At 42.2% G+C, this 12,342-nt stretch overlaps 1 long non-coding RNA gene across 1 annotated transcript in view; it reads right to left on the bottom strand.

The window, feature by feature from the left end:
* LOC112551948 overlaps positions 1–11,971 on the bottom strand; it is a 13,717-nt gene extending 1,746 nt beyond the window's left edge. The window contains exon 1 of the long non-coding RNA XR_003096286.1: positions 11,896–11,971. This is a non-coding gene — a long non-coding RNA (uncharacterized LOC112551948). The remainder of the gene's footprint in view (positions 1–11,895) is intronic.
* Positions 11,972–12,342: the final 371 nt, after the last annotated feature.

The raw sequence follows: 12,342 nt of genomic DNA, 5'->3' as shown, positions 1-12,342 counted from the left end.
CATTCCTGTAGTCAAAATAACAAATAGGTTTCAACAGAATTTATTATTGCTTTGATTCTGTGTTCAATTTGTGTATAGTATACAGTAGCCTTCATTCATTCATTCCTTTTATTTTAATCTGGTTTATTTGATTTTATTTAGGTGTACCTGATGACTATTAGCATATCAAAAATCATAATGGAAAATTAAGTACTTAAAGATTGAAAAAAAAAATGTTCAATGAGCATTAAAAGTAAAAAAAAAAATCCCAATAATTTTAAGATGCATTCTGATTTTCTTCAACAAGACTTTCCAGTGATACTATTGCCCTGTATTTGAAGATCTGTCTATCATTATCATATGTGTTGCCTTTCATTGTAAAATTGTGCCCATTTTAAAAGAAAACTAAAGGAAGATAGACACTCTCCTTTGTATTTCACAAAATAGAAAAACTGAATAGTATTTCCTTTATTATATCATTCATGTTAAGAATCTTAAACATTTAAATTCCAGTATGTTACCTGGTCATTTTATAATGGTATTTATCACAACAGAAGAATCTCTACAAATTAGGCTATATAGTGAGATATGCTAGCCTTTGAAGTGGAGGTTACTAAAGGCTGCCAAGCAGCCTGGGGCTGTCCATCTTCCAAGTGGCTGGGGCTGCAATACCAGAGGCCATACACCCCACCAGCTGCACCAGGGCAAGCCGTGTGTCCCTGGGCTGAACATCCCACGGATACTCCCAACCACTGCTGTACTGTACCCCTGTGTACTTCCCCCATCCAGTGGCAGGCAGACAGAGGAGGGCTGTGAGGGAGGAGGGAAGGCGCAATTGCAAGCATTGGCCCCTGGGTGCTAGAGACCCACTGTACATCAGTGCGTCCATCGCTACACTATGTGTCCACAACTCCCCCAGCTGCTGAACTTTCATTTCTAGAATTTATCTGCTGTAGAATAGCACAAAAAGCTCTGTGTTAGTTATCTTCAAAAAAACTGTTCAGGATGGGCTAAGATTTACAGAGCTGACTGGAAGGAAATAGGAGATCAATCCTCACTGAAAGTCAAGGTGACTTGAGTGTCTAACTCCTAGAGGTGTCAAATCCCTAGCCATAATAGTTTGGGTTTTTTTAAACAGCATTTTATAGACATATGAAAGCATGCAAATCATAAGGACAACTTTGATTTGCTTATGAAACTCATAGTGTCAAAGTAAACAATGCTTGAGTACATGAAAAAGAAGAATCAGGAGTGCACCACATTTACTGATTTTCAGAAGATATTCTCCAAAGTGATAAACTTATTACTTCACTTCCCCATGAAGCAAAGTCATGATCACATGCAAAACAAATCTCAAGATTCTTGAGAAGATTCAGGCAAGAAAATGACTAGATATGTAATATTTCTGAGAGATCCACATAGGTCTACATTTTAATCACATGTAAAGAATGCTTACAGAAAACTTTATGTGCACTTATTATATCATGTTACTGATGCACACCTTGAAGGGGCCCAAGTGAGTTTCTTTAATGCACCAGGTGCTGCAAGTGACATCAGTATTGCTGCAAATGCATTTTCATTCCATCCAGGAAGAGCACACACCAACTGCTGAAACTTCCTTAGCCTGACGAAGGGTTTTTGAACCCGAAAGCTTGCTTAATAACTATTCTCCAACTATTTGTTTGGTCTAATAAAAGATATCAAATTCACCCAAGGAACCTTGTCTGCCTTTTAGTGTAAAAGCACTTAAAGTTATATATAACTGGATGAATAATGCCAGGAACAGGATCCTACAGGTCTAGTCCTAAGCATCCAGTTCTCATATCCCACTCTGGCTTCAGTGGTCTTTGTTCTACAGGATAGAGGCCTATACTCATGGTATCATAGGGTTGGAAGAGGCCTCCAGGGGCACCTTGCCCAACCCACTCATGAATCCAGGAATGCTACTGTTAAGAGGTGCTACTATCATCTCTTGGACATTTTGAAAATTATCAATACTTGTGTATATAATGATATAACTATGCTTTTCTTGCGCAAATATTAGATCTTGGAAATCATATGGATTACCTTCTTGTTTTCTCTGTGGAACTTCTACAGGTTACACATCTGATTATTTTCATGTCCTTCATCTTGCCTTCAGCTTTCTAGAATCTCCTTCCACTGGGCAAAGCAATATTACACCCACTGATATCAATAGTTGCACCAATTAACATCAGTTTGCAATCTGTTCTAATTTTTCTTTTTTTATATGTATTTATTATGGTGAGCCACCTTCTGATTAAATATAGCTGCTGTGCTCCTGTTGCATCCTGCTAATTATTACACTTTCTGGTAAGCTATAACTTGGGCACCTGAACTTTGAAAAAAACAATATAAAAAAAATTTCATTTCTCTTAGTCAGTTAATCATTCAAGTACTTTTGTATGTTAACTTATTGTAAACATTGCCAAAAATTTAATTTCTAAAATCACTACCAAGCTTTCCTTGATACTTGTGTTGATGTTTAAATACTTTCATCAGGCTACAGGATGCTTACTTTTTCTGTTTACTTTTCACTTGGATAATGTATGTGTCATTTGTACAGTATGATATAATTCCGAGTGAGGAACTTAAGAAGTCCTTGCTGCATAACATCTGTGAGGCGCATTCCACCAATACACAGGTCTGGCCCAGGCACCTACTGAAGTGTGCCTGGTGGAGGTCCAGTAGAACCACATGAGCCAGGGGAGGAGTGGGTAGGAGGTGTTCCCAATGAAGTGGGGTGGGACTGCCACCTCATCCACTTGGAGGTCCGGCAACCTTGGTGTAAAGTGCACACTCTCCACTGTTGGCTTAGAAATCATATTTAAAGATTTGTTTTTGGGGGGAATTGGCTCATAGCAATAGATACATCTCTTTAAAGGTTTTAAGATGTGTTGCAGGGGTTCATTGATTTATAAGATGCTTGGGTCTCTCAGTCGCATGAAGGCTGTGATCTCAAGGCAGATATGCTGTGTAACACAACAATGCCAAGAACAATGCATAGTTTGGAAAAACAGCATGGGAACCGAGGGAGTATGTACTATACTGCCCAAAACACAAGACAAAGTGGCACTAGCAACAAGGCCCCAAAGCAGGGGGGCCCCTGAGTCCCGGTTTTGGGGGAACTGACCAAATTAGGAGAAGGCCTGGAAGGCTACGAGTGTGACCACAGAGAGACAACCAACCAGCGATAGCCATGGATCAAGAATCATCAGGAGGGAAGGGGAATACAAAAGCAGAGACTTAAGAGGAACAAAGCATCCCTCCCTATCATTCTTCATTGTCCTCTGCCTGGGTCCCTTCCCATCCCTGTCCCCCAGGAAGGATCCTCAAGGCAACCATGGACAGAGGACATACAACCAACCCATCTCATCCATCACACTGAGGGGGAAGGGGGGCCTCAGAGCTCCACCTCCAGACTGCTGACATTTGACACCTAAGAGAAAGAGCCTCAGAGTAAAGACTGCATCCTGGCCAGATGTACTTTGACTCTGACGACAGCCCTAGGAGTTGGTAAATATATAGAATTGCTTGATTGTTTGTATTTTTTCCTGTTATCACTGTGTATCAATAAATTTGTCTATTATTGAATGGAAAGGTTGTGGTTGGTCTGAGGGTGGGTCCCCCCCAGAACAAGGCCTCTGGGTCCTAAATCCAGAGCCAACATCCACCAGGGCTGGCAGGGTACAGTTGCAGAAGACTTGGCCATCATGAACATTGATTAGCCAGTGCTCACATTGGGGAAGGGCCACGGTGGTTGTTGACAGCCTGCAGCCTGGTGTAGTAAAAGGCTATAATAGGGGTGGTTGCCACAGGTTGGGTAGGTGATGGGGATGTGGGTCCTCTTCAGGGCTCCAATATACTGGGGGAAGCCTAGAGTGCAGAACCCCATCACTACCTCTAGCAGGTCATGCACCCAGGGCACAGCAGACCTCCAGGACGGCCTCCCTGACAGTCACCTTGCCCATGCTGAAGAGTTGGCTGATGTAGCACAGGCTGGCGGGCATGGGCAGCTTGAGCAGGGTGATCGCCAGCTGGGTGTCCGCAGGAAGGGGTGTCCACAGGGAGGGATGGCCATATGGCGGTGGCCTACTACTCCAGGTGTGGGCAGAGCTGCTTGAGGAGCAACAAAGAGAGACAAAGCAAATCTTAGCCAAAAGGAAATTCAGTGATTCTGGAATCCTCCCTCCCTCTCAAACTTAGGCATCTACCTTTAGGCTCCTATGAGAGACTGGGACTCATAGTTCAAATCCTTCATATTCAGGAACTTGATTGTCTTTTTCAGTATGGAGTGACCAGTTCTCTCTTTTTTTAAAACACAGCTGCTGTCCACTTTATATAGCAGCCTCACTGTTAGAGCACTAGCCCAGAAAACGGTTTAAAAGTGGACCATATCCAAAGAGGGTTAAAGTTCTCAACTCCTGCCTCCTGAGACAATGCCTTAACCACCAAGTCTGTAGGCTGCAGCAGGCAGGGAAATTCTCATTCCTTCTTCTAAATGTGGACTACTTCACAGCAAGAACGAAAAGTTCATAGGGCCAGAATGAAAGGGAGAAGGACTCTGTAGGCACGATATAAGGACATTCTCTTTCTGGCCTCACGAATCTTGCATTCTTGCTGCACACTGTTACAAGTTTCCAAAGAAAGGATTTGCCATGTCCATCATACTCATTTCAATGCTTAGGCACCCAAGCAGTTAAGCAAAGGGGTGTTTTCGTTGACTCTGTTGCACTTGTGTGTCTAACTTCCACTTAAGTCACTACATGTTCTTTTGGATCTGGCCCACACACTCTGAATCAGACAAAAATAGGACACGCATAATCCTACATGCTTCTACTGTAGGATTAATCAGTGAATGGATAGCAGTCATTAAGAAATTGCTTCTGCCCTTCACTTACTCTTTTTTCTATTTTGACAACACTTGTAGAGCATGTCATGCCAATAAGTGCTCAATTAAATGAACTGAAATGTCTCTTCCTGTGTTCTCTCAGACAATTGACAAGGCAATTCCTGCCATTGACCAGATACAGAAAGATCTGAGTACTAATTAACAGAATAGGCCACGAGTACAGACACCCTTCCTCACTACCGTAAAAGGATGCTAGGTTCTACCAAGTCACATTAGTTCTTGCAGCAGGGATCCATAATTCCCACTGAAGATAAGAAACACTTAAGGACACCATAAAAACTTGAATATTAAAATCCAGGAGTATGACTTCAAAAGAAAGGCATACGGTAGATGAATCACAGAGAGCATATCAACCTATATATCATCATTAGTGAGGCAAGAGACAGAAAGAGAGACAAATAAAAACATCTAATTCTTATATAAGATGTTCATCCATAAATCAAAAAGGAAAAAGAAGGTAAATCTCATTATCTATGTATCATGTATGACAAAACTGAGGCACAGAAGGTGACATGACTTGCCAAAAGTCACCCAGCAGGTCATTGGCAGAGCAGAAATAGAACACAGGGGACATCTTAGTCCTCTTTAATTCAATGACAAAATTCCCAGTGAGTTCAATGAGGCCAGGATTCAACTCTAAGCCCCTAATCCCTCATACATTTTTATATGATCTGGTAGCACTCTGCACAATAAACATCTGTAGTAATCCATCCCTGATGTCTAGTGATTACACTGAGCTTGCTAATAGTATATTACCCATGAGATAAATATTAATATTAATTTTCAATCTTCTGTCTGTTATAGAGGAGCAGCTACTACCAGTTATTGAGATAGCAAAATAGAGGGGAAAATATAGTTGTAACAGGTAGTAGCTTTGCTTTGTCATTTAAAATTCTTGAGTTAAAAAAAAATTACTTACAACACCCAAGCCAGCTTTATACATCCACAAGCGAATGCTGTTGTTAGTGTTTTTATTCTACTGGTAGCTGCTTATATTTGGAAACACCCAATATGAGAGGAAAAATATTTTTTTTTCCCCACATACACTATTCCTATTAACATTGAGGAATTTGGGCTCTGATTCTGCAAGCACTAGTGAGTAGCCCCACTCCACCGCCACCATGGAGATGTACATAAATGTTTGTTAGTTAAAGCCACAACCAAAACTGTGAGAGAACAGTGGAAAATACCTGAATGCCATTTATGTTAATAAGGCTTTTTATAATATAAAGTCCTATGATGAAATCATTATCTCAATGTCACTGAAAGCCATACAATTAGGAAATCAGAGTGGAGAGGGATACTATTATAAAGAAAAGAGATTTCTCATTTTAACTAGATTTTAAATTGAAAGTCATTTTCTCTCAGGGCATTATCTTTAAATGTACTGCTCTATCTAAAATAATCTAATGTTTAAATGTTTTGAAACAGATACATATTTATATAATTTTAGACATCAAAAAGAGCCTGATCCCATCAAATGCACATCTTGATTCAGCAACAAAACATGCATGTATGCCTGCTTTAAAGCACACAACTACCTGTAGCAATGGGATTGCTCATGTGTTGCTCTGTGTAAATGTTTGCAGAAGTGGAGTCATAGGGCTAATGATTTCCTACATGATCCACTAATGAGAGGAACAGTGTAACATTAAGTAAGGCACAAAGTAGAGTAAATATAATTGACCCCCAAATTCTCTCAAACTGTAATAATACAACAAGGACCCAGCCAGATGGACAGGTAAAGGCATGATAAGATCTGATGTGCAATCCACACAATCATGCTTGCAGGAAGTGTGACTGTGCAGATCACACCTTATTGCTGATGCAGGGGGGAACCCAGGAGCCTGGGATTATGGTAAGTAGCAAGGTCCAATGGCTGGGATACCCCTTAGTTGATGGGGCTCCCAGCCATGGAAGCACATAGTGTACCACATGGCTGGGAGCCCTGATCAGATAATCGGGCTCCCAGCTACAGGGGTGCAACTGGCCACATGTTCAATGAATGGCATGACAGAAACCAGCCACAAAGTTATTACACATTTTGTGTGGAATAACTGTGACTTATTCCTTGTTTTATGACACTATTAACTGTTTTAATGTGAGGCCAGGTTACAAAAAGATGTGATTAACTGGTTAATCTCATCTTAAGTGTAACATATGGCAGGGGGCTAAGTAAATGATGCCATGGTACTTCATGCTCCTATTCTCCTCTCTAGGCTGGCTTTCAGATCACAGTAAATGTCCCATAATGTACAGTTTCTCTTAATGGTGAGAGGAGACTTACATCATATTAGATGCACTCTGTAGGATGTGCACCATATTGGATAAACTCTGGGTGAGTAGCCTGGCCCACAGAGAAGAACAGTGATGTAAGGAAACTGAACTACACTGCCTCTGATGCCTCATAGTGGTATATCCAAATAAATTGTTTGGGGTTTTGGCTGATAAATTTTGGTTTCTGAGTAATTGTTTTCACTCCACCAATCCCTGCCCAAAATATTTTAATTTAAATTACACTTTTTTCATCAAGAAGTTTCAGTGTAAAAGTTCAACCAAGATGAGAGGAGTATAGTAAATAAGACTGGATAAGCATTTATCTGGCATCATATAGGAGTAGTTCATTCTGTGTTTGTGCAAGGTGGGTTGAGCTAGATGACCCTTGAGGTCCCTTCTATATGGCATACTTTTTTTTTTTCACTCCAAACTTACAGACATCAATGCCATGAACACTCAGTGAGCTTCCTGGAATGAGAGTCCGATGAGGGGATAGAACACAGAAGCAGGTCCTAGATGCCTGCCCTCAGCACTCCATCAGATTTCCTTAGCAAAAGTCTTTGTGAGAGTTAAAGCTGCAAAGTGGCACAATTCCAGAATTTCACAAAAGACACAATTCCACAGAGTTTGTCACATATGTGAGGTTGCAAATTGCAATCTTGGATGCAGGTTCAGTGGGCTGCAGGAAACCCATATCGAGAGTATTTGTTCAGGCCTGTCTCTTATTTTAATATTTTCTTTGCTGCTCCATAATTTCCTCATGAAATTTATTTAAATAATTGTATTAGAAAATCAGAGACATTTGACATTTCTATCTGGATTAGAAATTCCAATAAATGGATGGTGAATTTCATGAAGAAGCCAATTATGTTGAAAATTATTCAAACTACTGTTATAATATACAATCAAAGAGTTGGCTGAATAAACCAGAAGGAGAAGAGTAGTTGGATTTAATTCTGAGACAATTACTGTAGCTTAGAACCTGGTCTTCTGACTTTAGTATATGGGTTTTATTGAGCACACTACTGAGTACAGGGGCTGAGGGCATTCAGCACTTTCCAGAAGTGCTTAGCTTTTTCAGGAACATTCCCTGACTGTCAGCACTGTAAGTGGAATTAAATACTGCAAGGAAACAAGACACTGAATTCATACCCAGAAAGACAATTAAAATCCTATTATGGCATAGTCTGTTACTACAGTCCAACTCCCCTCTTGTACAGTACATAAACTGAAGGCTGAATTTCTATGGAGAGCAGACACCTGTTCTATGAAATAAGGGATATTGAAAGAATATGATACAAGCTTCTCATATTCTGCTTCAACTAGTAACTTCACAGTCTTAGATTTTTAGCCCGAGTCATTAATAAATATATCCTACAATTCTCTAGAATCCATCCATCTCAGATGTAAAGTACACATTGGGTGCATCTTCACATGCAATTATGTGATTCAATATACTCCAGAAAAGTTCAAGCTGGAGTAAGCTACTCCCAGGCACAACATCTTCACTTGCACCTGGGACAGTAGCAATTTGAGCCAGGGAGAAGCAGGGCTCCAGGTGGCTTGGCTGATCATGCGCAATTAACGCCCCTGGTCACCATCCTTTGGGCAGGGGGCTGGACCCAATGATCTCATGAGGCCCCTTCCAGCCCTAACGTCTATGAAATCTATATGTGTGTTTCAGAACAGTAAGGTATTCTGCCATAAGATAGTACTGTCCCCTACAGTAGTGTCCTACAGTGAAGTTAATTAGTTCACTGTGCCCTAATACCAGCACATGTGCAGATTGTAATGCTTCACTGAGAACCAAATTTAGTACTGTGGAACTAATTAGTTTACTCTGCAGTAAAGCACATGTGTAGATGGACCCATTGGCTATATCCACATGATTGTGGATATTTGGTTCCCTGGGGACAAGTAGTGGAAGTGAACCTTGCGCCATCACTATTTGTCCCCAAGGAAAGCCTGTGCCATGCATGCTTTGGTGCACAGCAAGTTACCCAGGGTAGGGTAGGGAAGTCTGGGGCCAGCACTGGGCTGGCCCCACCAGATTTACCTGGAGTCCTCCCAGATTTGCAGCGGTAGTGATTCTGCTCCCAGAGCCTGGCTGGCAGCTGTAGCGTGGCTCTGGCTGGCCCGACTCTGCTTTTGACCAGCGCGTGTTGCCCCTGTGCATGCTGCTCTGCTTTTTTTTCAGTGGGATATTCAGGGGTCAAAAAAACCCATGGAAAAAGAAGCAGAGCAGCACATGCATGGGCAACGCTCCCCTGCAGTGTACAGAACATCTGAATGTGCAATATGTGGCACCGCAGATGCGTTTGTAGCACCACATACTGCATGGCCACGCTCATCTGGATGCAACCATTGTTTTTTTGCTGCAGCGTTCAATAGGAATGTGATTTTTTTTCTTTACTGAGAAGACTTTTTAAAAGAATAACCACACAGAACTCTTATTGGGACTAATTTTACTTCCACTCCTGCCCACATTCCTTCTCTGAAATCAAAGAGGCAACATAAGGTACACGACAGAACAGAATATTAGCCTATTCTATTCAGAAAGGTAAAAAGTGTTAGAGCAATTTTTATAAATATATAATCATCTGTAAATTAAGGTGATCTGTAAAAAAAATGGCAATGACGATTCTAATTAAAAGCAAAGGGACAAGGATCAAGAACAGATGTCATGCTTATGTAGAAATTAAAATTAATGGCCATACATTAAAGCAGCAGAGATCCATTCATCATTTTAAGCTTGACTCATATAACCATATGGTGGTCACTTTTACAATGAAGCTCCCTTAAAAGAGCAAAGATAAGAAAGAAGATATCAGAGTGACTGAGGGAATAAAGTTTGCATTTTTTAATATTGCATAAAAGTAGCTGGAATTGTTTAATTAAAATAAGACTCTTTTCCCCAACACTGAAACAATTTTTTCAAACTTGATAACATAATATTTAAAAATAACAACCCACAAAGACTGACTTTTTTTCTGGGACTGCTCTGATTAACCCAGGGCTGACAATATAGCTGTTCCTTTTTTGTTTTTGTATTTTATGCCTGGATTTTCTGGAAGGGAGTTGCTGAAGTACTGTGGGGGAAAAAAAAACTGCTGTATTTACTCAAATATAAGACAACCCTCCAGTAATTAGACTCTCTATATATGTAAAATTTATTGAAGGTTTGCCTTGAATCTATTCCCCTCTCACTGCTACAGCAGGGAAAACAAACCCGATGGGGGTCAAGTTGCCACTTTCCCCTTTGCCACCCCCCCATACCTTCTTCTTGCAATCCCTTCCTGCTCCCCATCTTACAATCGGACCCTGCTTTCCCTGAACATATGGAAGTGAGGAGCAAATTTAATAACACTGGGTGCATCTACATGTGCCATTAAGGCAACGTGATGAATTCCAGCACAGCTTGCGCCAGTCAGCTGCTCCTGAACACAGCATCTGCATGTGCATTCAGGACTGCAGCAGTTTGAGCCAGGGAGGAACATCTCTGGGCTGGCAGGGGGTTTGGGGGTCAGCCTCAGGCTCCAGGTGGTAGCATCAGGCAGCAGAAGGGCTGGCTGGGGCATGAGGGCACTAGTGCAGTGCTAGGCAGCAGGCAGTCTCCACACTTTACCACTCTTGTGACCCAGCCAGCTTCTGTCACCATCTACACATTCATTTCAGCTAGTGTAATCACTCTGCCATGGGATAGTACTGTCCCTGACAGTACTATTCTATGGTGGATTTAATTAATTTGCTGCACCCTAATATTGGGTAGCCTGGGTGACAGTAACCACGAAACCATCACACTCACTGTCCACTGCAAGGCAGGCAAATCAGCTAGCAGGGTTGAAGTTTGGGACTTCAAAAAGGTGAATTTCAACAGGCTCAGGGCAATAGTAGGGGAAGCACTGCAGGACACAATCCTTGAAGCACAAAAGAAGTCCATTCCCATGCAGAGGAAAGGTAGCAAAAGGACTGGTAAGGCCTCTTGGCTTAATAGGGACATCATGGTCCCCGTGAAAAAGAAGAAAGAGGCGTACACCTAATGGAAGCTTGGGACAGCCCCAAGGAGGACTATACAACAAGGGCCCACACTTGTAGGGAGCAGATTAGAAAGACTAAGGCAGCAATTTAATTTAAACTAGCAACAGACATCAAAGACAATAAGAAGTCCTTCTTTAAGTATGTAAGGAACAGGAGGAAAATAAATGGAAGTGTGGGGTCATTGCTTGGTTCGCGTTGCTACCCCTTGCCGCCTCCTCTACCGTGCCAAGCTTCGGACTTGCATCCTCCTATTCTCGCCCGCCATGACTTTGATGATAAGTGTTTTTGTAGGGAGGCTACTTCTCCTCCACTTGGCCACAGTTCTCCTGCTCCGGGTGTCTGGCGTGTCTAGGCCTTGAAGGCCTTCTCTATACGCCACCCTTCTCACCGGGCTCTTCCCTGCAGTGCTGCCCTTCTCACCGGGCTCTTCTTTGGAGCTGGGGTCTGTACCACTGAACTCCGTGCCCTCACTGAGGCTGGGGTCTTCACTCTACCGTGAGTCCCCTATGAGGCCTCCTCCATCCCCTTATAGCCTCACCCAAACCACCGGTGTTAAACAAACTGCAACATAAACTCAAGCCTCTTGGCTATAACTTAAACCTAAGCCACCTGGCTGTACCGACATTGCTCAGCCATCTTGGAGCTGCTACCCTTTAATCTGCAAGCAGTACCTGCAGTCAGGCTTCTTGCATCATGCTCCAAGAGCTTCTCTCCCTGGCAGGGAGCTCCTGCTGTCTTAGATGCCAGCCAGCAACTGCCTCTAGTCTCTGCTCCCCTCTTCCTTTCATAAGAGCCAGGCCTTGCCCATTATAGACAGCTGATCGCTGGCAGGTGTGGGTCGTTTTCTGCCTCCCATTGCCCTGGCAACCAGCACCTGACGAGCCTTCCTGGCTCTCCTAGTAGCAGGCACCTTAGTGTCCTGCTACACTGCTTAACAACTCAGGACAGCTGTTTTTCAACACTAAGGAGAAAAGTGAACTCCTGAATGACTACTTTGCTTCAGTATTTCACTGAACTAAGGGGAAAATCATACTATATAAGGTTCAGAATGGGCATGGTGGGAATGACTACCTTCCTACTATTGACATTGAGCTAGTATGTGATCAGTTAGAAAAGTT

Source organism: Alligator sinensis, unplaced genomic scaffold (genome assembly GCF_000455745.1).
Source record: "Alligator sinensis unplaced genomic scaffold, ASM45574v1 scaffold187_1, whole genome shotgun sequence".
In the NCBI taxonomy this organism is placed as follows: Eukaryota; Metazoa; Chordata; order Crocodylia; family Alligatoridae; genus Alligator; species Alligator sinensis.
This window is presented reverse-complemented; position numbering and strand designations above follow the sequence as displayed.